We start from the raw sequence: 25,601 nt of genomic DNA on the forward strand, positions 1-25,601 counted from the left end.
CTGGGCGCGGGGGCCCCGCGCACCCGCCGCACGCGCACCCGGCGCACACGCGCAGCGCCGCGCCCGGAGCGGATCCCCGCGTTCGCGCCGCGCCCGGAGCTGATCCCGCGTTCGCGCCCCCGGCTGCACGCGTCTCTCGCGGACCTTTCTCGGCAGGTAGGGCGGCGGCGGGGCGGCGGGGCGGCGGGGCTCGGGGCGTGGGGCGCGGTCCCCGCCGCGGGGCGGTTGGCCGAGCAGCTTCGTCCGGGTCTGGAGGCCGGCGGGGCGCAGAGGCACCCCTGCCCCGCGGCGCCGGTGGCGACTCCGGGAGGGCTCGGGGGTGCTCGCGCCGAGGTCGCGGGGTGCCCGGCCCGAGAGCCGGCGTGGAGAGGGGGGCGTGGAGAGGAGGCTGGCGGTCCTTTCCGGGGAAGGGGACGCGGGGAGGTGTGTGACCGCGGAAGCCTCCCAACTCTGGACGTAGCCCAGGAGAGGAGGCGAAACTGGCAGTTTGCAGGGACCTGGAAGCCTGTGGTTGCGGCGGGAGGTGAGGGCAGCGGCGCGGGCACTTAGGGGAGCCCCACTCCTCCCCGGAAGGCAGCAGGGGGCCGTCCTCCTTTTCTCTTTGGGGATGAGAAGGGGCCACTACTTGAGAGAACAAAGATGTAGGGGTGAAGGAGGGCTCCCTGGCCGTCGCCTCTCCCACTGATCCCACTGACCCCTGGCCGTGACCCCCGCCGGACAGCGTCCGCCCCATTGTCTGGGAGGGCCCGGGCCAAGTGGCGGGGCAGCGGTGGTACCCATCCGGGGCTCTTCTCGGCCCCCGCTCCCGCGGGCGCCGCCCACCTTCCCCGGGGCTGGGGAGGACCCACCGGCTGGGTGCAAGTGCTGGGTTTGGCCGGTGCCTTGTACGCCCCCGACAGGTAATGGGGGTGATCTTCATCAAGTTCTCCGGGCGTATCTGTGTCACACTGAAAAGCTGGAGCCACTCGCTGGGCTCAGCTCTCTGTTTGGGGAGTGAGCCAATACGTGTAAATTGTGTGTCCATCCTTTGCCACCTGGTAGAATTATTTCGCCCCTGGAGGAGAAGGGGTTGGCTTTTGCTAAGCAGGGCCGAGTAAAACTTAACGGCTCTGAACCGGCGGGAGGAGAGACCTTGAGCAGCAAGGCTGGAGAACAGGCGGTCTCCATCCTGCCCAGCGCAGAAGCTCCCGGGGCGCGCTCTCCTGTTTCAGTCCTGGCTTGCTTTGAAGATCTGGTGAAATGTTTGGGGTCTCTGTTCCGATGAGGGTTAACATGCCTCGCGCAAGTTTGCCCTGGGTTCTTGGGGATGCAGTCCATCCATGCATCTCCTGGTGACTTCCACTTCGAAAGGAGACCAACAACAAGAGACCCCAGAGTCACCGCGGAGCTCCCTAAACCGAAGCCACATGACTGAGGCCAGGGAAAGGGCAGACCTTTTGGGCCATCAGGTTTCCTCTCTAGGGTATCACTGCATAGCTGCCAGAATAAATTACATTTCTCTCTTGGTATTTTAAAAGGCTTTGAAGGTAATTTGGCAACCGTGGGTTAAGGGTCCTCCAGAACAATTTGTCTGTTTGAAGTTGTTTAGTTTATTGAAATTACACAAGCCTGTGTAGTGTAGCTAACAGCTATGGCCCCTTGCCCCGTGTAACCAACCTGTGTGAGCAGAGGAGGTTTATGTGTGATAGACTTTTTGGAAACCAGAATATATGGCATTGCTTTCGCGGTAGTGTTAATACGCCCCCTGTGATATGTTACTTGCTGTAAAAATCATCCAGAGTGTGATATTTACTTACCAAAGGAGAAATAAGTTTAATCAATACGATTTCATCTAGAGGGCATAAAGCTATGTTTCTGTTTATTATCTGTGTCCTTTGAGAACTGGGGGAATGAAATTTGTTCAGTGCATACTAAAAAAACTAAAGTTTTATTTTGCATGTGAAATAATACTTTAAATACGCCCCGCCCCCCCCATCCCCTCTGATCTGAGAATGCTTCAACATACAAGCTCCAGGCCATTAATAGGATCTGTGGATAAGTCAGTACTCCTGCAGATAAAGAAGATTGCCCGGCAAATGTGAGCTCACTGCAGATCATGAACGTTCTTGAAGAAAAGAAGCATTTCCTCCCCGTTAAGCAATCAGGAGATAAAACGTGTGGAGTCAAACCATGATATACGCTGCACTTGCGATCCTAATATATATGTGTATGTGTATGTGTGTACATAACTTGCGGGTCGTGTAATGTATTAAAACATTTGCCTAAGTGAGAAAATAAATTTCACTGGAACCAGGATGTTTGAAAATGATACTTCTTTATATTTGCCCTGTGGTGAGTTGAGCACCTCAAACATGTACCTTCCTTTTTGGGATCCTCTCACCAGGGCACAGGACTCAGAGGACTTAGGTCATTTTTTCAAGGTCAGAGAGCTAGGTCTTGGCAAGGTTACTGGGACTTCGTCTTTCTACCAAACAGCAGTGTCCGGTGATGTTAACATTTCTTCACGTGTCTATTAGCCATCTGGATGTCTTCTTTGGAGAAGTGTCTATTCATGTCTTTTGCCCATTTCTTCACTGGACTGTTTTTTTGGGTGTTGAGCTTGATAAGTTCTTTATAGATTTTGGATACTAACCCTTCATCTGATATGTCGTTGGCAAATATCTTCTCCCATTCTGTCAGTTGCTTTTAGTTTTGCCGATTGTTTCCTTCGCTGTGCAGAAGCTTTTTATCTTGACGAGGTCCTGAGATGGTGCATTTTAATAGCAGTGACTGATCTCTTCTATCCTCACCCTTTTCTCCTGTTGTTCCCTTTTCTCCAAGCCTTCTGGCCATTCCGCTGTTCTGTTCCTTTCTGTCCTAGGAATAACACATCACTCTGGAAGAGTTTTGCAGAGCAAGGGGTGAGGCTGTCAAGGGAACAGGAGACCTTTAAATGAAAATTACTTATTTCATTTAGAAATGCATATGTAATTTACCTTTATGGATTAAAAAAAGGCCAGGTAATAAAAAAAAGATGCCTTTCACACAAGGTGCACTGAGGCGAGGAAGCAGTCATAGGAAGTCAAGCGTCTTTACCGTTAGAACTTGAGAAGCAACACCGGGGCCATTTCTAAGTTGTTTTCCCACCTGGGTTCTCTTCCAATCCTCTCAGCCGCCCCTGGAAGGTGAGAGTGGACATGGTCACTCATTCCACATTCCCAATTTCCTGTCACTGAATTCTGTTCCTTCTCCTTCTGTAGACCCACCCGGGCAAAATTCAGGGCTCTTCCAGAACTTCCCTGTGGTGGGTGATTATCACATTCTGTTCTGTCTCAAGTCTGTTTCCAGCCATGCTCTTGCAATCTCCAGCCTGGGATGGGACCCTCAGTATGGATTCAGGCTATGCTTCTAGAATATCAAACTAATGCATTCACTGAAATCAGGCACTTGGACTCACTGGCCTCTTTCTTGAAGCAGCGACTTTCTTTTTTCAGGGAAATATGCTGATGAGTTTTAGCCCATGGAAAGTGATACAAATTCATTAACATTTTTGTTGTGATATTTCCTGAGAATGGGCAGTCACTCAAGTACACAGGCACTTGACCTAGGAAAGAAGGTCGCACATCTCCAGGGACTAAGTATGTGCTGCCTGGGCTGCCTGATCTAGGTCCCCCGGAGGAGCCTGGTAAGAGTGGGTTTCCTGAACCCATGAGAATCTGGGTGGGACCCAGGACCATCCCTTCAGCCAGCCCTGAGTGATTTCCGTGAGCACTGCATTTTAGAAGCTCTGTGCAGAGGGCGCTCGGGAGTTCACATTTTGCCAGCTCCCACCAGCTAGAATTACCTGGCTTTCCCAACACAGACAGTAGTCTGCACAGATAACTTGGTTATTCTCCCGTTTGATTACAGTAACTGGGAAGACCTGACAGTATATCAGGAGGGTCTCAGGAAGTTTCGCTTCACATTACCCGCCTGTAACTAAACGTGCGCATAGACAAAGGGTTGCCGTTTTCTAATAGATGGTAAATTTCAAGTGGCACCGTCACATCAAGCTGATTTGTATTCTCTGCTGGATTGCAATTCTTTCTGTATGATTGTGTTAACAAGAACGATTTTAAATGACCCGGTCGTTATAATTCTTGCAGTGCACTTGTGTCCCTGGATATGGAGGAAGCTGGGATAGAGTTGTCTAGACCACCCCCTTCATTAGGGTTGCTCAGCCCCTTGCAGTGCGGCTTCCTCTCAGACCCTGCTCGAGAGACGGTCCTCTGCCCTCATCCTTGCTGCTGAACAGCGTGGACAGCAGACCTCTCACCCCTTAGCAGCTCCTGGCTCCTTTGTCTCCTTCCATGGCCTTTCTTCCCTTGAATCTCCTCCAGCTGGCTCTCCCCGTGGGCCCTGTTTCTCCTCTCCTCCCTGTCACGTTCTCCGCTTGCATGTGGCCCAGCCCCAGCTCCAGACCTGCGCCTCCATGGCTTCCTCTCTGGGTGCTTTAAGGCCCAAATCTGCCTGCAGGGCCCCTTACCTGGAGGCCCCATGCCTGCCTGTCTGACTTCAAGCAGAGTTCGGAATGTCTCTTCCTCTCTCCAGGTCACCTCCCTTATTCCCGCCCCTCTCTCCCCTGCCCCAGCATCGGAAGCCGCCTCTGCAGCACTCTTCACCCACCCTTCCCACCCCCTCTACCCCTGCTTCCTGCTTCTCTTGGTCCCCAGGTCCTCAAGGTTGATCTTGCAAACACTGCTGAGAGGAGCCTTCTTTGTTCTGACCTTTACCGGCTATGCTTGGTCAAGTCTTCATCTCCTTGTGGGGCTGAGGGCTGAGTTCCTAATTCAACTTGCTGGGCTAGGCTGTGCCCTCAGATCTGATCACAGATGCCAGAGTGATTTATCTGAAATGCCAATCTGGCCAGGAGGCCTGTGGCTGAAAAGGCTTCAGTGATTTCCCATTACCCACGGCACCGAGCCCGTGCCACTCTGCACACAGCCTGTGTGGCTCCTGACCCCGTCCCGTCCACCCTCTGGCCTCCCCACGGTCCCAACTCACGTCTGCTACCTTGGACGGCACGGAGTTGCCTGTCGGCCCCCACCCAGAATTCAGCAGTTCCGAACGCGCAGACTTTATTCATTCTGTGTGCCGCGAACCTGCTTCTCACTCTGTCCAGCTGGGGTCAGATCCAGAGCATCTTCCCGGAACACCCACACCCCATAGATGTCCCTTCCGACTCCACGCACGGCTTGTGCCTGTCCTTCGTGCTGCCTGCTGTGTTTGAATGTCTGACTTCCGCTCTCCATCCTCGAGTGTCTCTGTGTTCGCGTGTGGCTTGGTAGCTGTTATATGAATGCATAGAATCCCTGCAAAAGGCAGGTGACTCAGAGCCCTGGAAATGCCTTTTGGAGACTCCAGCACTGACCGCTGTGTGTGTTTCATCCATGTGGAGTCCGTCTCACTTCACCGTGCCTCTCCTCTCTGCCACCAGCCCAGACGCTACCCCACGGATCCCTCCCACTGTGTCCTTCTCCCTCCAGTGAAAATCATCCCCTTATGTTACAGATAAGGAAAAGAAACCTAGAGAGACGACGGAGTAATGTATTCAGAATCACACCTGCTAGTTCAGGATAGATCAGGACTTGCATAAAGGTCTGGTTATTAATTCTGTGCTTTTATCACTAGGCAAAAATCTGGCTCTTTCTGTTTAAGAGAAAAACATTTTTTTGTTTTTGGCTTCTTTGACAAGTGCCCCTCGGAAAACCGTCAGCAGCCAGTGGCAACACAATGGAGGCTGGGGGCAGGAGTGACCTGTGACTTCTTTGTGTTGTGTTGTAGCCTGGAAGCTACACGTGGTGTTTACATTTTTAAAGGACAGGAGAAGCCACGCAGCACAGCACAGCACGGCAGAGCATGTGTGACCCACCGGGACCCCGTGGTCCTCGTAGCCTCAAATACTTGCTATCTTGCCCCTTCCGGAAGATGTCTGCTGAGTCGATGAGGAGAAACGGTGGGGCCTGAAGGTCACGTTCAGTGTAATTTACGTGGAACCTGAGTTCGGTAAATAATCATCATCCCCCCAAAAAGGACATGTAAAAAATAAGTTGTAGCTTATTTTTAAGTTGTAATTCAGTTGTAGCTGAATTTTAAGAGGAAAAAACATGAAGGCAGAGCCTGTATTTCATTCAAATGCTTGATACCTTATATTCATTTCTTAAGTTTTTTTATGCTTCTCCTTTACCCACACGCGATTCCTATGATAGACGGCATCACTATGAAAGTAATGTAAGTAAAGTAAGTCAGTTGTGTCCCTCAAAATTGCGGAGGACGTTTTTGGTTACAAAAAATAACGTTTGGAGATAGGTATAAAGGTGAGTTTGATGTTCAAATTCTCATAAGCTAAATTGAATTACACGTAAAAATGGGCATTTGAATATATTCCTTTTCTATAACTGAAGTGTTGAATGCCTTCTTTTGTACTATTACTAGAATTAGTGTTTTAAAAATGAACTTGGTGGGTTACAGCCGCTAGCATGTAGGACTGTATGCCTTTAATGAACACATTTGAAATATTAAATAATTCCTTTAAGAATGATAAAGTCTTCTCTGGGTGTACTCATTTTCTTTTTAATTTAGATTCTTGGTTATAAGCAGTTCAGCTATACGTGGTTCGAGAGTCCCTGGGTAGAAATCATTCCATGAGCTCTCAAATCTTCTTTTAAAAAGTCTATTAATATGCCTTTTATCTTTATGATTTGGGACAGTGAGTCATTAACTTTACATTCATTTCAGTGATTTAAAACTAAATGCAAGAGCAAGACAAAAGAACTTTGGCATAAGAAACAGAGGAATTTAGTAGAATGGAATACTGTGAAAGGCATTTTATATAGGTTTGAGCTTACTGCGTTCATTTTCTAGTGTGTAGAAAGGAGCAAGTCACCGTTTTCTGGAGTGGAATGAAGCATGCTATTTGCTGAAGCTACACACGTGTGAGAATTCACATAAGGATGATGAGTAGAATTTTCCTAATGTAGGTGATAAAAGGGGCATTGGGGCAAGAAATTACAGTGCAGTGTAAGTGTGCGACACGGCGAGTGTGCAGGACAGCATAGGTGTGCCATACGGTGAGTAGGCAGGACAGTATAAGTGTGCGACACGGTGAGCACGCAGTGCGGCATAGGTGTGCGACATGGTGAGTGTGCGGTGCAGTGTAAGTGAGCAGTACGGTGAGTGTGCGGCACGCTGAGTGTGCGATCCAGCGTACATGTGAAATGAAGCGTGAATGCTCAGTGCACTGTAAATGGTCAGCGAGGAGGTGAACTTGAAGTGGACAGCGGATGATGAAATTCCAGGTCTGCTTCTCACTTCTCCGGCACCACAAATACGGGGAAAAACCTTTCTAGACCTCTTCTGTGACACGGAGTCCACAAAGTGGCCGCCTTCCGGGGTCAAATGTGGGGTTCACGGAGGTAAACCTGCTTGGACCCACTTAGCTTGGGACTTGTCACTGCACAGGAGCTCTTTGAAGGTCAGGTCGTGTTATCCTGCCTGGAGGAGACGTCGGTGTGCTAGGACTTCCGCTGAAGTGTTGTTCTGAGCACGTCTGGGTTCCTTGAACAAGTTGGGGTGCTAATTAAGAAGCTCTTCCTGAGCGGCAAGACCCTGGGAGGAAGTGCTGTGAGGGATCTGAGCCTGCTCGTTGGTGACAGAAACTTGGTGAAACCATTGGAAGAAAATGATCACACCGTCCCGTACTACGTTGAGATAGTCTGGTGCATAGTGGACCCAAGGGCAGGGGGGTTTGAGATGCTGGGAGGAAAGAGCCCCGGGGACAGAGACCGGAAGATCAGGTGGGGCGTAGATGACGTGGGGGACACAAAGCAGCCTCGCGGCTCTGCAGTCACACTGTCATTACGGGGAAGCCAAAGAAGTCGCGTAGAAACGGCACATCGCTAAGGCCCGCCCGTGAGGTGACATTTGGTGAGCACGTGCCGACGAGGTGGAGAAGGAGCAAATGTCCACCCAAATCGACAAAGAGTAATGTGAACCCACATGAAGAATGTCAGGGCTAACTCTCATCACCAGTGCAGGTTTGAAAAAAAATGCTGGAGATCATAAACAGGCTTATTTTCGCAGTGTGTAGGGCAAGAAGGCCAAGGCCATGGTCGCCTCTGCTAGGGACTGATGATGTAAAAAGTAAAGGTCACGTAAAGATGGGTCTCCTCATTGTAATTTTGGTCCCCATCTTCTTCATCAAAGACAATGAGCTTACACGAGGAAAACAAACCAGAATCTTGGGTGAAAGCCCAGGATAGGTGAGGAAATTAAAACAAAAATTTATGTATGTATTTCTTTTATTGAAGATTTGTTTTTAATTTGAGAGAGAGAGACAGCATGAGCAGGGGAGGTGCAGAGAGAGAGGGAGATAAAGAATCCGAAGCCGGCTCCAGGTTCTGAGCTGTCAGCACAGAGCCCGATGCAGGGCTCGAACCCACGAACTGTGAGATCATGACCTGAGCTGAAGTTGGACGCTTAACTGACTGGCCACCCAGGGGCCCCTCTGTATTTCTTTTAAATAAACTCAGGTGAGGCTCAGGTGAGTCACATGCCAGGTTACTAAAAGGACATCAGGTGTGATTGGGGGTGCTCTTGGCAATCCTGGAACATGATGGAGAATGACAGAGACCCCAGAGAACTGGGCAGATCCGATGTCCCAAGCTTCATAAAGTATCCTAGAGACTATAAATTGGTATAGAGGTTCCAATCCCAAATAATGCATTATATGTATTAGGTACACACCCTCATCACAGATAATTTTTAAGCCATTAGAGAAACACAAGGAACCAGAATAGCTCACAAAAGTAAGTCATTACAAACTAACCTGACTGCTTAGTTGAAAAGCGAATTACAATTAATCCGCATTTAGCCCATGTATAAAATTAGGTGAATTAATTTCTAAGGTTCCTATTTATAAGAATTTATGGTAGAGTTTAGTTTGATTTTTTTTTTGTTATCAGCTTTTTTTTTTTTCTCATAGTGGCAAAACGCACCTAACAGAAAGTTTACCATCACAATCATTTTTAAGCATACAGGTCTCTAGTTTTTCCCTTTGCACAACTGAAATCTTATACTCCTTGAATGACAATTTCCAGTTTCCCTCCCCTGCCGGCAACCCCTGCAGCCACACCCCACTTTCCATCTCAGAGTTTGGCTGCTTTAGATTCCTCATATAAACAGAAGCATGCTGTATTTTTTCATCTTTTTGTTTTGCCTTTTTCACTTAGCGTAGTGTCCTTTTTGTAGCGTATGACGGGACTTGGTTTTTTTTCCCCAACGCTGAATAATATTCCATTGTGTGTATGCACTGTCTTTTCCTTATCTAATCATCCATCAACGGACAGTTCGCTTTCTTTCTCCTTTTAGCAACTGTGAATAATGCTGAGATGAATATGGGTGTACAAATATCCCTTTGACATCCCGTTTTCGGTTCTTTTTTGACATATATCTCAAAGTGGGATTACTAAATTGTCTGATAATCCTATTTTAAATTTTTTTCCAGCTTTATGGAGATGTAATTGACATAACTGTGCAAATGTAAGGTGCCCAAGGAAGGGACTCTATACAAGTATATATTGCAAAATGATTACCGCAGTATAGTCAACACATCCATCACCTTACATAGTTACAGTTTTGCATGTGCCTGTGTGGTGAGCACTTTAAATATCCACCTCTTGCTTATATATTACAGTTTATACTTATTACTTACATATAACATAACATGGTTAATCATAGTCGCCATGCTGTATGTTACATCACAGAACTTATTCACTTTACAATTTTTAAAAATGTTTTAATGTTTAATGTTTTGAGAGAGAGAGAGAGAGAGAGAGAGAGAGAGAGAGAGAGAGTGCCAGGGAGGGGCAGAGTGGAAGGGAGACACAGAATCTGAAGCAGGCTCCAAGCTGTCAGCACAGAGCCTGACATGGGGCTCGAACCCACGAACCATGAGATCATGACCTGAGCCGATGTCAGCCGTTTAACAGATTGAGCTACCCAGGCATCCCAGAACTTATTCATTTTATAATTGGAAGTTGACCTTTGCCCACCACTAGTCATCTCCCTACTTCCCAGCTCCCACTGCCCACCCCGACCACCCCCATTTGTTCTCTGTTTCTACAAGATTGTTTTAAAATTTTGTTTTAACATATGTGAGACCATACGGTATTTGTCTTCCTCTGTCTGACTTGTTTCACTTAGCCTAAAGACCTCAAGATTCATCCATTTGTCATATACATGCCATATATACATATACATGACATATACATGTCATATACATCCATTTGTGTGTGTGTGTGTGTGTGTGTGTGTGTGTATATATATATAATGGAATATTATTATAATGGAATATGATTTTTTTTGAGAATCTCCATACTATCATCCATAATGGCTGCATCATTTTACATTCCTACCAACAGTTCATAAGGGTTCCAATTTCTCCACATCCTTGCCGAAGCCTGTTAGTTTTTGTTTTCTTGATAGTGGCCATCATAACTCAGGTGAAGTGATATCTCGTTGTGGTTTTGATTTGTGTTAGTGATGTTGAGCATTCTTCTATATACTTGTTGGTCGTATATCATCTTTGGAAATGATCTTTGCTCATTTTAAATAATATAGTTTTTCTTGTTGAGTTGTAGGAGATTTTTAAATATTTTGGATGTTAACCCCTTACCATATATAGGTTTTGCAAATATTTTCTCTTATTCTCTAGATTGCCTTTTCACCCTGATGATTGCTTCCTTTGCTGTACAGGCATTTTAAAGTTTGCTTTAGTCTCATTTGTTTATTTTTGCTTTCTGGTGTCTGTGTTTTTGGTGGAATAGGCAAGATACCACTGCTCAATTCAGTGCCATGAAGCTGATCTCCTATATTTTCTTCTGGGAGCTTTATAGTTTCAAGGCTTATGCTTAGGTCTTCAGTCTATTTTGAGTTGGTTTTTGTATGTGGTATAAAGTAAGGATCCAACTTCATTCTTTTGTATGTGGGCATTCAGTTTTCCCAGCATCTTTGCTCAAGAGACTACCCTTCCCCTCTTAGGTAATCTTGGCACCCTCACTGAAGATCATTTGGCCACATACAGGAGGATTTATTCCTGTGCTCTGTATTCTGTTCCATTGGTCTACACATCTGTCTTTGGGCCATACTATACTGTTTTGATCATTACAGCTTTGTGATATGTTCTGAAATCAGAAAGCATGAAACTTCCAGTTTGTCCTTTGTCAGGATTGTTTTCACTATATGGGGTCCTTTGGCATTATCTATTTTAGGATAGACTTTTTTATTTGTGCAAAAAATGCCATTGAGATTTCAATAGAGATTGAATTACATCTATAGATCACTTTGGGAAGTATGGGCATTTTATAATACTAAGTCTTCCAATCCATCAACGTGGGTTGTCTTTCTATTTATTTGTGTCTTTTTATTTTATTTTATTTTATTTTATTTTATTTTATTTTACTTTATTTTTAATTTTTTAAAAATTTTACTTAATTTTGAGAGAGAGAGAGAGAAAAAGAGAGCGAGCATGAGTGGGGGAGGAACAGAGTGAGAGGGAAACACAGAATCCAAAGCAGGCTCCAGGCTCTGAGCTGGCAGCACAAAGCCTGACACGGGGCTTGAACCCACAAACTGTGAGATCTTGACCTGAGCCGAAGTCAGATGCCCAATCGACTGAGCCGCCTAGGCGCCCCTATTTATGTCTCTTTAAAAATTTTCAACAATATTTTGTAGTTTCTGGGGTACAAATCTTTTCACTCCCTTGGTAACGTTTATTCCTGAGTATTTTATTCTTTTTGATGCTATTGTAAATGGGATCGTTTTCTTAATTTTCTTTTAAAACTGTTCACTCAAAAAAATTTGTCATTCCTGGTATACAGAAACACAACTGATTTTTGTGTGTTGATTTTGCATCCTGAAAATTCACTTTATTTGCTTATTCTAATAGTTATTTAGGTGGAGTTTTTAGGATTTTCTACATATAAGGGCATGTTGTCTATGAACAGAGATAATTTTACTTCTTCCTTTCCAGTTTGGATGATTTTGATTTCTTTTTCTTGTCTAATTGCTTTGGCTAGGACTTCCAGTATGTTGTTGAATAAGAGTGGTAAGAATGGGTATCCTTTCCTTCTTCCTGGTCTTACAGGAAAAGCTTTCAGTTTTTCACCATTGAGTATGATGTTAGCCATGGGCTTTTCATATATGGCTTTTAAAAAATATTATGATAATTTCCTCCTATTTCTACCTTGTTGAACATTTTTATTATGGAAGGATATTGTGTTGAGTTTTGTCAGATGCTTTTTCTGTGTCATTTGAGATGGTCATGTAAATTTTGCCCTTTGTTCTATTAAATTTGTTTTTTTTAATGTTTATTTATTATTGAGAGAGAGAGAGAGAGAGAGAGAGACAGACAGACAGAGACAGAGCACGAGGAGGAGAGGGGCAGAGAGAGAGACAGAAACACAGAATCTGAAGCAGGCTCCAGGCTCTAAGGTGTCAGCCAGATCCCGATGTGGGGCTCAAACTCATGGACCATGAGATCATGACCTGAGCTGAAGTTGGATGCTTAATGGACTGAGCTACCCAGGTGTCACTGCCCTTTGTTCTATTAATGGGATGTATTGTATTAATAGATTTTAAAATACTGAAATATTCCTGCTTCTCAGGAGTAAATCCCACTTGGTCATGGTATATATTGATTTTAATGTGCTTTGAATTTAGTTTGCTACTATTTTGTTGAGGATTTTTCATCAATATTTACCATGGATATTGGTCTGTAGTGTTCTTTTCATGTAGTATCTTTGTCTTAGTATCAGGTTAATACTAGCATCATAAAATGAGATTGGAAGTGTTTCTTCTTCAACTTTTTGGAAGACTTTGAGAAGGATTAGCGTTAATTCTTCTTTAAATGTTTGGTAGAATTCTCCAGTGATGTCATCTGGTTCTGGGCTTTTCTTTGTTGGGAGGTTATGATTACTAATTAGATCTCCTTACTGGGTATAGTTCAGCTCAGATTTTTTGATGTATTTTTGGTATATTTTGGTGTATTTGGTATATTTGAGGAATGTATCCATTTCTACTAGGTTATCCAATGTTGGCATACAGTTGTTCATACTGGTCTCTTATAAATCTTTTTCTTTCTTTGGCCTCAGTTGTCATATATCTTCTTCATTTCTGACTTATTTGAGTCATTTTTCTCTTAGTCTAGCTAAGGATTTCTCAGTTTTGTCTATCTTTTCAAAGCTCCCCTCTTAGTTTCATTCACTGTATTTTTTTCTATTCTCCATTTTATCTATTTCTGTTCTAATCTTTATTATTTCCTTCTTTCTAATTTTAGGCTCACTTTCTTTTCTAGGTCCTTCATGTGTAAAGTTAGGTTATTAATTTCAGGTCTTCTTGCTACTGATTTACTGTGTCTCATAGGTTTGCTATGTTGCGTTCTCATTTTTACTTGTCTCAAGATATTTTCTAATTTCCTTTGTGATGTTTTCTTAGACTCATTGTTTTTTAGGAGTGTGTTTTTTTCACATACCTACGAATGTTCCACTTTATTCTCCTGTTCCTGATATTTAGTTTCTTTCTGTTGTGGTAAAAAAAAAAAAAAAAAAGATACCTGGTATGGTCGCATACCAATATTCTTAATTGTTTTTCAATATTCTTAAATTTTTACATCTTGTTTTGTGGCTAATATGTCCTAATACATCATCTACCCTGGAGAATGTCTGTGTACACTTGGAGAACGGTGTGTATGTTGTCGTTGTTGGGTAGAGTGTTCCGTGTATGTCTGCTAGGATGAATTGGTCAGTCGTGTTCAAGTCCTCTCTTCATTTATTGATCTTCTGTCTGGCTGTTCTTGTCATTATTGAAAATGGGCTATGTTAGTCAGGGTTAAGGAAAGAAAAGGAAATTTTTTGTCAGGAATTGGATCATGTGATTTTAGAAGCTGAGAAGTCCCATGGTATGCTTTCTGTGAACCAAAGGCCTAGGAAAGAAAGCTTGTGATGTAATTCATTCTGAGTCCTGTAGCCTGAGAAGCAGGAGAACTATGGTATCAATCCTACTCCAAGGGCAGAAGATGAAGTGAAATGTTCCAGCTCAGTGAGGCATGGATAAAGGGACAGATTCCTCCTCCTTCTGCTTTTTGTTTTCTTCAGGACCTCAATGGATTGGATGATGCCCAACCACACTGGGTACGGCAATCTACTTTCTGAGTTCACCAGTTAAAATTCTCATCTTATCTGGAAACACTCTGATAGACACAACCGGAAACCATGTTTAATCTGGGAAGCCCACGGCCCACCCAAATGAACACAGAATGAACCATCACATGAGCTTTTGAAATCTCCTGCCACTGTTGTATTACGATCTATTTCTGCTTTAAATTATGGCAGTTTTTTCAAGTACTTGGGATCTGACATGAGGTGTATACGTATTTATAATTGTTATGTATTTCTGGTGAATTGACCCTTTTGTCATCATATAATGTCTTCGTCTTTTTTGACAATGTTTGACTTCACATGCATTTTATCTGCTATAAATATATCTATTTCTGCTCTCTTTTGGTGACTCTTTAGATGGAATATGTTTTCCTATGTTTTCACCTTCAGCCTGTGTGTGCCATTACATCTAAAGTGAGTCTCTTTCTGGGGTGCCTGGGTGGCTCAGTCGGTTGAGTGTCCGACTTTGACTCAGGTCATGATTTCGCGGTTTGTGAGTTCGGCCCCGGGTTTGGCTCTGTGCTGACAGCTTGGAGCCTGGAACCTGCTTCAGATTCTGTGTCTCCTTCTCTCTCTGTCCCTTCCCTGCTCATGCTCTGTCTGTCTCTCTCAAAGATAAAGATTTAAAAAAAAAAAAAAGGGAGTCTTTTTTTTTACTTCCATTCAACTACTTTATGTTTTTTTGTTTGGAAAGTTTAAACCATTTACATATAAAGTAATTATTGACAGGGAAGGACTTACTAATGACATTTTGTTCATTGTTTCCTATTTATCTTATAGTTGTTTTGTTCTATTTTTCCCCTTCTCGTTGCCTTCCTTTACGTTTTGTCAATCTTTTGTAGTGACATACTTAGCTTCCTTATTTTCTTTTGTAGATCTTCTGTTGTTGTTTTTCTTTGTGGTTTCCATGGGGATTACATAAAATGTCTTATAGTTATATAAGAAAGAACCAATCAGAGATGAAGAACATAATAAATGAAATTAAAAATATACTTGATGGAATAAATAGGAGGCTGTAAGAAGCAGAGGAACAAACTAATGAACTAGAAATCAGAATAATGGAAAGTAATCAAGCTTAACAAATGAGAAGAAAAAGAATTATGCAAAATGAGAATAGACTTAGGGAACTCTGTGACTTCATCAAGTATAATCACATTTGCATTATAGGGATCCCAGAAGGAGGAGAGAGAGCAAATGGGGCAGACAATTTAGTTGAATAAATAGTAGCTGAAAACTTCCTTAACCCAGGGAATGAAATAGATATCCAGATCCAGAAGGCACAGAGATCTCCTAAAAATCAACCTAAGGAGGGGGTGCCTGGGTGATTCAGTCGGTTAAATGCCTGACTGTTCATTTCAGCTCAGATCATGATCTCACAGTCATGAGATTGAGCCCCTTGTTGGGCTCCACGTTGGGCATGGAGCCTGCTTAAGATTCTCTCTCTCCCTCTCCCTCTGCCCTTCCACTACTTGCATGTGCACTCTCTCGAAAAAATGAAACAGAACAAAAATCAACCCAAGGGGGTTCCCATAAAGACACATAGTAATCAAAATGGTAAACAAAGTAGTGATAAATAAAAAAAAAATTAAAAGCAGCAAGAGAAAAGAAGGCAGTTACATACCAGGGAAATCCCCATAAGGCTATTAGTGGATTTTTCAGCAGAAACTGTGCAGGACAGAAGGCAGTGGCATGATATATTCAAGGTGTAAAGGGAAACATCTACAGCCAAGAATACTCTATTTAGCTGTCATTCAGAACAGAAGGGGAGATAAGGGACACCTGACTGGTTTAGTTGGTAAAGAATATGACTCTTGATTTTGGGGTTGTGAGTTTGAGCCCCACATTGAGTGTAACAATTACTTAAAAATAAAGTCTTAAAAAAAGAAGAGATAAGTTTCCCAGACAAACAAAAACTAAAGGAGTTCATGACCACTAAACCAGCCCTATAAGAAATATTAAAGGGGACTCTGAGTGGAAAGAAAAGACTGTAAGTGAGAGTATGAAAGGTAGAAGACACAAAAACAGTTTAAATAGGTATTTCTATAAAAAATAGTTAAGGGATTCACAAGATAAAAGGATATAAAGTATGACACCATATATCTAAAATGTTGGGGAGGGAGGAGTAAAGAATGTGTTTGACCTTAAGTGACTATCAACTTAATATAGACAGCTATAGAAGATGTCATACACAATCCTAATGGTAAAAAAAAAGGCACTAATCAAAAATCAAAAGCCACTAACATACAAAGAATAAAAAGGAATCCAAGTATATCACTAAAGAAAACCAGCAAACCATGAGAGACAGTAAGAGAAGAAAGGATCAGAGAAAAACTATAAAAACAACCACAAAGCAAGTAAGAAAATGGCAATACCTATCTATCAGTAGTTACTTTGAGGGTAAATGCACTAAGTGCTCCAATCAAAAGACATGGGGTGACACAGTGGATAAGAAAAATAAGACCTATCTGTATGCTGCCTACAAGAAACTAATTTGAGACCTAAACACATCTCTAGATTGAAAGTGATGGAATGAAGAAACATTTATCATGCAAAGGGATATATCAAAAGAAGTAGCAATACTTAGATAAAATAGACTTTAAAACAAAGACTATACAAGAGACAGAGAGGGATGCCATATAATAATAAATGGGACAATCCAACAAGAAATAACAATTGTAAATATTTTTGTATCCAACATGGGAACACCCAAATACATAAAACAATAACAGACATAAAGGAACTGAATTGATAGTAATACAACAATGGTAGGAGACTTTAACAAATCAAGTACGTCAATGGAAAGATCATCCAAACAGAAAATCAACAAGGAAACAATGGCTTTGAATGACACCCTGGGCCAGATGGATTTAGCAGATATATTCAGGACATTCCATCCTAAAACAGCAGAGTACACATTTTTTTCAAGTGCACATGGAACTTTCTCCAGGATAAATCACATATTAGGCCACAAAACAAGCCGCAAGAAATTAAAAAAGATCGAAGTCATATGTATCTTTTCTGACCACAATTCTAGGAGACTAAGAATCAACAACAACAACAACAAAATCTGGAGGGAAAACAAATGCTTGGGCATTAAATAGCATGCTACTAAAGAATGAATGGGTCAACCAAGAAATCAAATAAAAAAGAACATGGAAGCAAACAAATATGAAAACACAACTGTCCAAAACTGTTGTGATGCAGCAAAAGCAGTTCTGAGAGGAAAGGTTATAGCAACACAAGTCTCCCTCAAGAAGAAAGAAAAATCTCAAATAAACAACTGAGTGTTCCCCCTAAGGGAGCTAGAAAAGCAAACAGAAGCCAACACTAGCAGAAGGAAGCGAACAATAAAGATTACAGCAGAAATAAATGACATAGAAGCTAAAAAACCAATAGAATAGATCGGTGAAACCAGGGCCTGTTTCTTTGAAAAGATCAACAAAATTGATAAATCTCTCTAGGCAGACTCATAAAAAGCAGGAAAGACTTAAAAAATCACAAATGAAAGAGGAAAAATAACAAAAGAGCACCATGAAATACAATTTTAAGAGAATATTTTGAAAAACTCTATGCCAACAAATTAGACAGCCCAGAAGAAATGGATAAATTCCTGCAAATGTATAACCTACCAAAACTGAAGCAGGAAGAAATTGAACATTTGAACAGATTGATTACCAGCAGAGGAGATTGAATCAGTAATCAAGAAACTCCCAACAAACAAAAGTCCAGGACCCAAAGGCTTCACAGGTGAATTCTACCAAACATTTTAAGAAGAGTTAATACCTATTCTTCTCAAACTATTCCAATAAGTGTAAGAGGAAGGAAAACTTCCAAATTTATTTTATGAGGCCAGTATCATCCTGATACCAAACTAAATAAAGACACCACACACACACACACACACACACACACACACACACACAGAAAACTACAGAACAACATACCTAATGGACATAGATAAAAAAATCCTCAACAGAATACCAGCAAGTCAAATCCAACAATACATTGAAAAAAAAAAAACCCAAAAAACAAAAACCAAAAAAAAAAAAAAAAAAAAAAAAAAAAAAAAAAAAAAAAAAACCACCCACCATGATCAAGTGGGATTTATTCCTGGGATGCAGGAGTCATTCAATGTTTGCAAATCAGTCAGTGTGATGCATGACATCAACAACAGAAAGGATAAAAAGCATATGATCATTGAAATAGATGCAGAAAAAGCATTTGACAAAGTACATTAATTCATAATAAAAGCCTCAACAAAGTAGGTTCAGAGGGAACATACCTCAACATAATAAAGGCTGTTTGTGGAAAACCCATGCCAACATCATACTCAATGGGGGAAAAACTGAAAGCTTTCTGAGATCAGGAACAAGATCGGGATGTCCACTCTCATCACTCTTATTTAACATAGAACTGTAAGTCCTACCCACAGCAGTCAGACAAACAGAAATAAAAGGCATTCAAATTGGTAAGGAAGAAGTAATATTTTCACATGACATGGATACTACATATAGAAAACCTGAAGGAGTCCACCAAAAAAGTACTAGAACTGATACATAAATTCAGTAAAGTTACAGAACACAAAATCAATGTGCAGATATCTGTTGCATTTCTATACTCTAATAAGGAAGCTGCAGAAAGAGAAATTAAGAAAATGATCTCATTTACAATTGCACCGGAAATAATACGCTACCTAAGAATAAACCTAGCCAAAGAGGATAAAGACCTATACTAGGAAAACTATTAAACATTGATCAAAGAAGTTGAAGAGGGCACAAAGAAAATGGAAAGACAGTCCATTCTCATGGATTGGAAGAAAAATTTGTTCACGTCTATTCTATCAAAGTGATCTAAAAAGTTAATGCCATCCCTATCAAAATATTGACAGCATTTTCTACAGAACTATAACAAAAAATCCTAAAGTTTATATGGAACCACAAAAAACCCTGCATAAGCAAAGCAATCTTGAGAAAGAAAAGCAAAGCTGGAGGTATCACAATTCTAGACATCAAGTTATATTACAAAACTGTAGTTGAAACAGTAGATAGTGGCACAAAAATAGACACACAGATCAATGGAACATAACAGAAAACCTAGAAACAAACCCATAATTAAATGGTGAATTAATCTTTGACAAAGCAGGAAAGACTAATGGGAAAAAGACTGTCTCTTCAACAAATGGTATTGGAAAAACTGGTCAGCTACATGCAAAACAATGAAATTGGACGACTTTCTTAAACCATACACAAAAATAAACTCAAAATGGATGAAAGACCTAAATGTGAGACCTGGAACCATAAAAATCCTAGAAGAGAGCACAAGCAGTAATTTCTCTGACACTGGCCATAGCTACATCTGTCTAGATATGTCTCCTGAGACAAGGGAAATGAGAGCAAAATAAACTATTGGGACTACAGCAAACTAAAAAAGTTTTGCACTGTGAAGGGAACAATCAATAAAACTAAAAGGCAACATATGGAATGGGAGAAGACATTTGCAAGTTATGTTATCTGATAAAGGATTAGTACTCAAAATGTATAAAGAACTTTTACAGCTCAGTACTCAGAAAACAAATAGTCCAATTAAAAATGGGCAGAAGACATGAACAGACATTTCTCCAATGAAGATATACAGATGACCAGCAGACACATGAAAAGATGCTCAACATCACTCATCATCAGGATAATGCAAATCAAAACTGTAGTGGATATCACCTCACATCTGTCAGAATGGCTAAAATTAAAAACAACACCACCACCAACACACAGGAAATAGCCACGTTTTGGCAAGGGTGTGGAGACAAAGGAGCTCTCTTACATTGTTATTGGGGATGCCCACTGGTGTATCCACTGTGGAAAACAGTATGAAGTTTCCTCAAAAAAATTTAAAATAAATTTAATTACCTTTGGATCCAGTAATCACACTACTGATTTATCTCCACCCCCCAAAAACACAAAGGGATACATGCACCCCTATGTTTATTGTGACATTATTTACAATAGCTAAATATGGAAGCAGCCCAAGTGTCCATTAATAGAAGAATGAATAAAGAAGAGGTAGAATATTCAGCCATAAAAAGAATGAAATTTTGCCCTTTGCAAGGACATGGATGGAGCTAGAGAGTACAGTGCTAAGCCAAACAAATTAATCAAAGAAAGATAAATACCATATGATTTCACTTACATGTGGAAATTAAGAAACAATACAAATGAGCAATGGAAAAAAAGAGGGGGGGTGCCTGGGTGACTCAGTTGGTTAAGTGTTCGACTCTTGATTTTGGCTCAGATCACAGTCTCATGGTTTGTGTGTTCAAGTCTCACATTGGGCTCTGTGCTGACCGTGCAGAGTCTGCTTGGGATTCTCTCTCTGCCCCTCCCCTGCTCTCTCTCTCTCTCTCTATAAATAAATAAAATTAAAAAGATTAGAGAGAGAAAGAGAGAGAGAAGGGCAAACCAAGAAACAGACTTCTAACTACAGAGAACACACTGAGAATTACCAGAAGGAAGGTGAGCAGGGAAATGGTGGAATTAGGGGATGGGGATTAAGGAGTACACCTGTTGTGATGAGCCCTGGGTGATGTATGGAAGTGCTGAATCACTATATTGTACACCTGAAACTAACATAACATTGTATGTTAACTATGTGGGGATTAAAAAAATCATATAAAGATCTATTTTAAGCTGACAATAACTTTATAGAAAATCTCTACTCCTTTACACCCCCCGCCATTTTATGTTCTTGATGTCACGTATTACATTTTCATACTGTGTATCCATTAGCATAACTTTATAGTTATTTCTTATGCTTTGGTCTTTTGAATTTTATACTGTAATTAAAAGTGATGTAAGCACTATCATTACAGTATTATGGGATTCTGTGTTTGAGTAATACTTGCCTTTACCAGAGAGTTTTACATTGTTGCATGCTTTCTTTTTTATGTGAGCATTTTCCACTTCAGTTTGAAGGACTCTGATTAGCATTTCTTGTAACGCAGTTCTCGTGGTACTGTGTCTCTCAACTTCTGCTTATCTGGGAAAGTCTATTTCTCTTCCATATTTGCAGGACAGTTGGGTATATTCTGTTTTTTAAAATGTTTTATTTTATTTATTTTGAGCGAGGATTAGAGACAGAAAGAGAGGGGAAGAGAGAATCCCAAGCAGGATCCCTGACTTCACTGCAGAGCCCCATGCAGGACTTGATCTTATGATCCGAGAGATCGTGACATGAGACAAAATGAAGAGTCAAATGCTTAACCGACTGAGCCACCAGGTGCCCAGGTATATTCTCAATTGGCAAGTTTTTTTTTTCTTTTAGTACTTTGAATATATTATCCCACTCCTTTCAGACTTGAAAGATTTATCTTGGAAAATCTGCTGATAACATTATGAGAGCTCCCTAGTACATGATGAGTCACTTTTCTTTTGCCATTTTCAGGATTCTCTTTTCATCTTTGACTTTTGACAGTTTGATCGTGTGTCTCAATGTGGGTCTTCTGGGTTCATCCTAATAGGAATACATTGAGCTTCTTAAATATGTCCATTTCCTTCCTTAGACATGGAAAATTTTTAGCCAGTATTTATTCAAAGAAACTCTTTTTTTGTTTGTCTTTCTTCTAGGAATCCCATTTGAGTATATTGATCTCCTTTTAATGTCTTATTTAATGGGGCTATTCTGAATTTGTTGTCAGATATTTCATTGATTTTTCAATTCTTTAAGATTGATTTTGGAGACTTGGTTTTCCTTTGATTGTGTCATGGTTTTCTTTTTCCTCTTTCTTTCTTTCCTTCCTTCCTTCCTTCCTTCCTTCCTTCCTTCCTTCCTGGGACTTGGGATTATGAAAAAACAGCCACCTACCCTACTTTTCATAGTCTGGCTATGTACAGGGTCAAACCTTCACCGATCAACCTAGTTAGAGACTCTGGGAGTCCCCTAAACCTTTATGGGGATACGTCTTCTCTGTGTGATCTTTCAATTGGAGAAGTTTACCAGTTTCTTTCTCAGGAGCTTGTAACCTCCCCCTCCCTCTGGTGTCTGTGATGCGGCAGGCTCTCTGGTGCTGGAGGAAGTCATGGAGCTCTCTTCCATTCTCAGTGGTTCCCAGGCATCCAGGGTGTGCTGGTTCAGTCAGTGCCCCGCGTCAGGCTAGACAGAAACTAGTCCCCCAGGCAGCCTACAAAAGCTGCAATGTTCCATGCATGTTCCTCTCTTCTTTTTTCCTTCCTGAGGTAGAAGGTATGGGTTGGGAATTTTCTCCCAATCATGAGGGGCTGTGCCAACTTGGGGGCAGGGCAGTTGTGGATAGAAACCAAAGGCTTTTCTTATTCATTTCAATGCAGCTATTCTTGGCATTGGGCCTGGCTGGGCTACAGTAACTACTGTGGGGCATTTTGGTCTATTTATTATTTTTGTCAAGTCAGTGAATCTGTGGGAGAACCAGAGATGGGGCTTCTCATTCCATCATCTTGCTGATGCCACTCCATAGGCTGGAGTTTAGTTTGATTTTAACAAGGAGGCTTTCCAACTTTTTTGGATTTGACCGACGGCATCATTGCCTTGATCAGCTGTGACCCACATCTGTGGATAGGAGACTCTGGGTGAGGTGAGAGAGGTTAATTGAGCCAAGTTGCCTTTAGGGCAAAGTATTTAATTGACTGGTGTCAGTCTTGGGCAACCAAAGATCAACTTTAATGAGACATAGCTGAAAGAATAGGCAGAGAGGTGTGACAATTATAGGAAGAAATGTAAGTAGAGGATTGATCAAGGCCAAAACATTGAGGAACAGAAGACTGAAATGGGATTCCAAGTGATCTTCGAGACCAGTAAGATACACGTACAACATGAAGGCACTTCATGAGTGGAAGTTGCGCACACACACACACACACACACACACACACATTAGAGATGGAGTATTGATTATTATAGAAACATTGCAAAGTACATATAAACCAAAACAGAAAGTGAAATAGTTCACATTTCCACTACTCTGTGGGAATATACCTTTTACACCTTGGTGTATATTCCTTCATAACAGTATCTGTATGTATGGATGTGTAACATTATGCATGATTATGTATATGGGTATTCGTGTGAATGTGTATCAGTCACCATTCATTTTCCTGTTTTCCCCATTACATAGTACCCAAATGGTTTGGGTGAAATTGAACCAAATCAGACTTTGGAAGTAGACCATGATTTAGCTCAGGTTTATCAGCATACTAGTAATCTGTTGCTCTGGTGATTTTTCAGGGTTAAGAACTGATCCAACCAAATGGTTCTTCCATTATTGAGTCTCTATCCCTCTATCTATCTGTCTATCTGTCTGTCTATCCCTCCCTCCCTCTCTCCCCCTTTTCTCCCTCTTTATATTGTCCTGCTGCAGCCATGTTGCTCTCATGACAAAAACTGGCCTCTGAAGAAAACTACCGTGAGACACGGTAGAAGGCGAATGAGAAAAGAAAGGTGCTAACATGGTAATCAGATCACACCTACACACTCCCCCATGCAAACTACTTCTGATTCTAATTTTGTGGGTTGTAGAAGGACAGTCATTCTCATTAATTCTCTTAAGTTAATTTTAGTCTTTTTTATTGACAACTATGACACTCAAAAGAGAAAAAATGCATGTAACATACACAGCAACTTTAACGAATTATTATAAGGTAAACACATGTATCAAGAAATAAACCCCTGTAAGCAGCTCCACTAGTCACTGTCTTTACTTTTATAATATTTATTTTTTATTTTCTGTATAGTGTTATTATTTTTGCATCCCTGAACACGCAGGGATGCAGTTTTGTTCAGACTGATCGTGAACTTTGTGTGAATGGAATCGCTGAATATTTGTTGCATGAGATGTAGGTTATTCAGTTTCATTGCTGGATATTTCTTCTTCTGGGTATACCAGAATGTATTTATCCATTCTGCTGTTGCTGGGCTTGGGGGTTTGCATTTGCAGTTTGAGTACAAATGATGCTACTCTGTGAGGTCCTGGGATGCATGTATACATATGTAGGTATGGTGTATACCTAGAAGGCAAGGGCTGGGTTATGAAAACGAATACTTTAGATGATTTGGATCAGCACTTTAAAGATCTTGGCAGGCCGATATCTGGGGTTAAGAATGACAGGGAAGGCTTTATTAGGGAGAATTTTAAGCCTTGTTGGCTGATTAAAAATATTAATGTTATGCACAAGTCCAGAAAATCAAGACCTATCTTGATAATAGAGCACTTGGAATAAATTTGTGGGTATTAGTTGATTAATGCTTAGCGTCATGAGCCATCATAAATGCAGATAGGCGATCAATATGGAAACCTAGTATCTAATATCCTAAGTGGATGAGTTCACATTTAGAGTACTGTATTCATTTGGAGGAGGTGTATATCTGGAGTATATACAGAGAAAATAGGCCAGAATGGTTAAAGTCTAGAAAGAGCAATGTGGAAAGTTTGTCCTGGGAGGGTCTACCCTAGAAAATGGTAGAGAGCATGTTGTACTTTTCATGTGGAAAATCATTACACCTATTTTGTTATCTCTGTATGGTCGGCCTTGGACCAGTGGATGGGGTGGGAGAAGATTGTACGAAGGAATGCTTCACTAGCCTCATATATTTTGTATTTTTTTAATTTAAATTTTAGTTAACATACAGCACAATATTGGTTCAGGAGTAGAATTCACTGATTCCTCACTTACATACAACAACCAAGGCTCATCACAAGTGCCCTCCTTAATACCCATTACCCATCTGGCCCACCTCCCACCCATGTCCCTCCATCAACCCATGGTTTGTTTTCTGTCATAAAGAGTCTCTTGTGGTTTGTTTCTCTCTCTTCTTGCCCTCCCCTTCCCATATGTTCATCTGTTTTGTTTCTTAAATTCCACATCAGTGAAATCATACGATATTTGCCTTTCTCTGATTGACTTATTTCAATACGTTCTAGCTCCATCCACGTCATTGCAAATGACAAGATTTCACACTTTTTGATGGCTATATATACATATATATATAATATATATATATAAATATATATATATATCACTCAAAAAGAGTGAAATCTTGTCAGTATGTGTGTGTGTGTGTGTTTGTGTGTGTACACACATACACTACATCTTTATCTGTTCATCAGTTGATGGACATTTGGACGCTCTCCATAATTTGGCTGTTGTTGATAATGCTGCTATAAACATTCGGGTGCATATATCCCTTTGAATATGTACTTTTGTATCCTTTGGATACAAAATAGTGCAATTGCTTGACCTTAGGGTAGTTCTATTTTTGGTTTCTTAAGGAACCTCCATACTTTTCCCATTTGCAATTGCACCAAAAACAGTAAGAAACCAAGGAATAAGCCTAACTAAAGAGGTAAA

This window comes from Panthera uncia (assembly GCF_023721935.1).
Source record: "Panthera uncia isolate 11264 chromosome A1 unlocalized genomic scaffold, Puncia_PCG_1.0 HiC_scaffold_16, whole genome shotgun sequence".
In the NCBI taxonomy this organism is placed as follows: domain Eukaryota; kingdom Metazoa; phylum Chordata; class Mammalia; order Carnivora; family Felidae; genus Panthera; species Panthera uncia.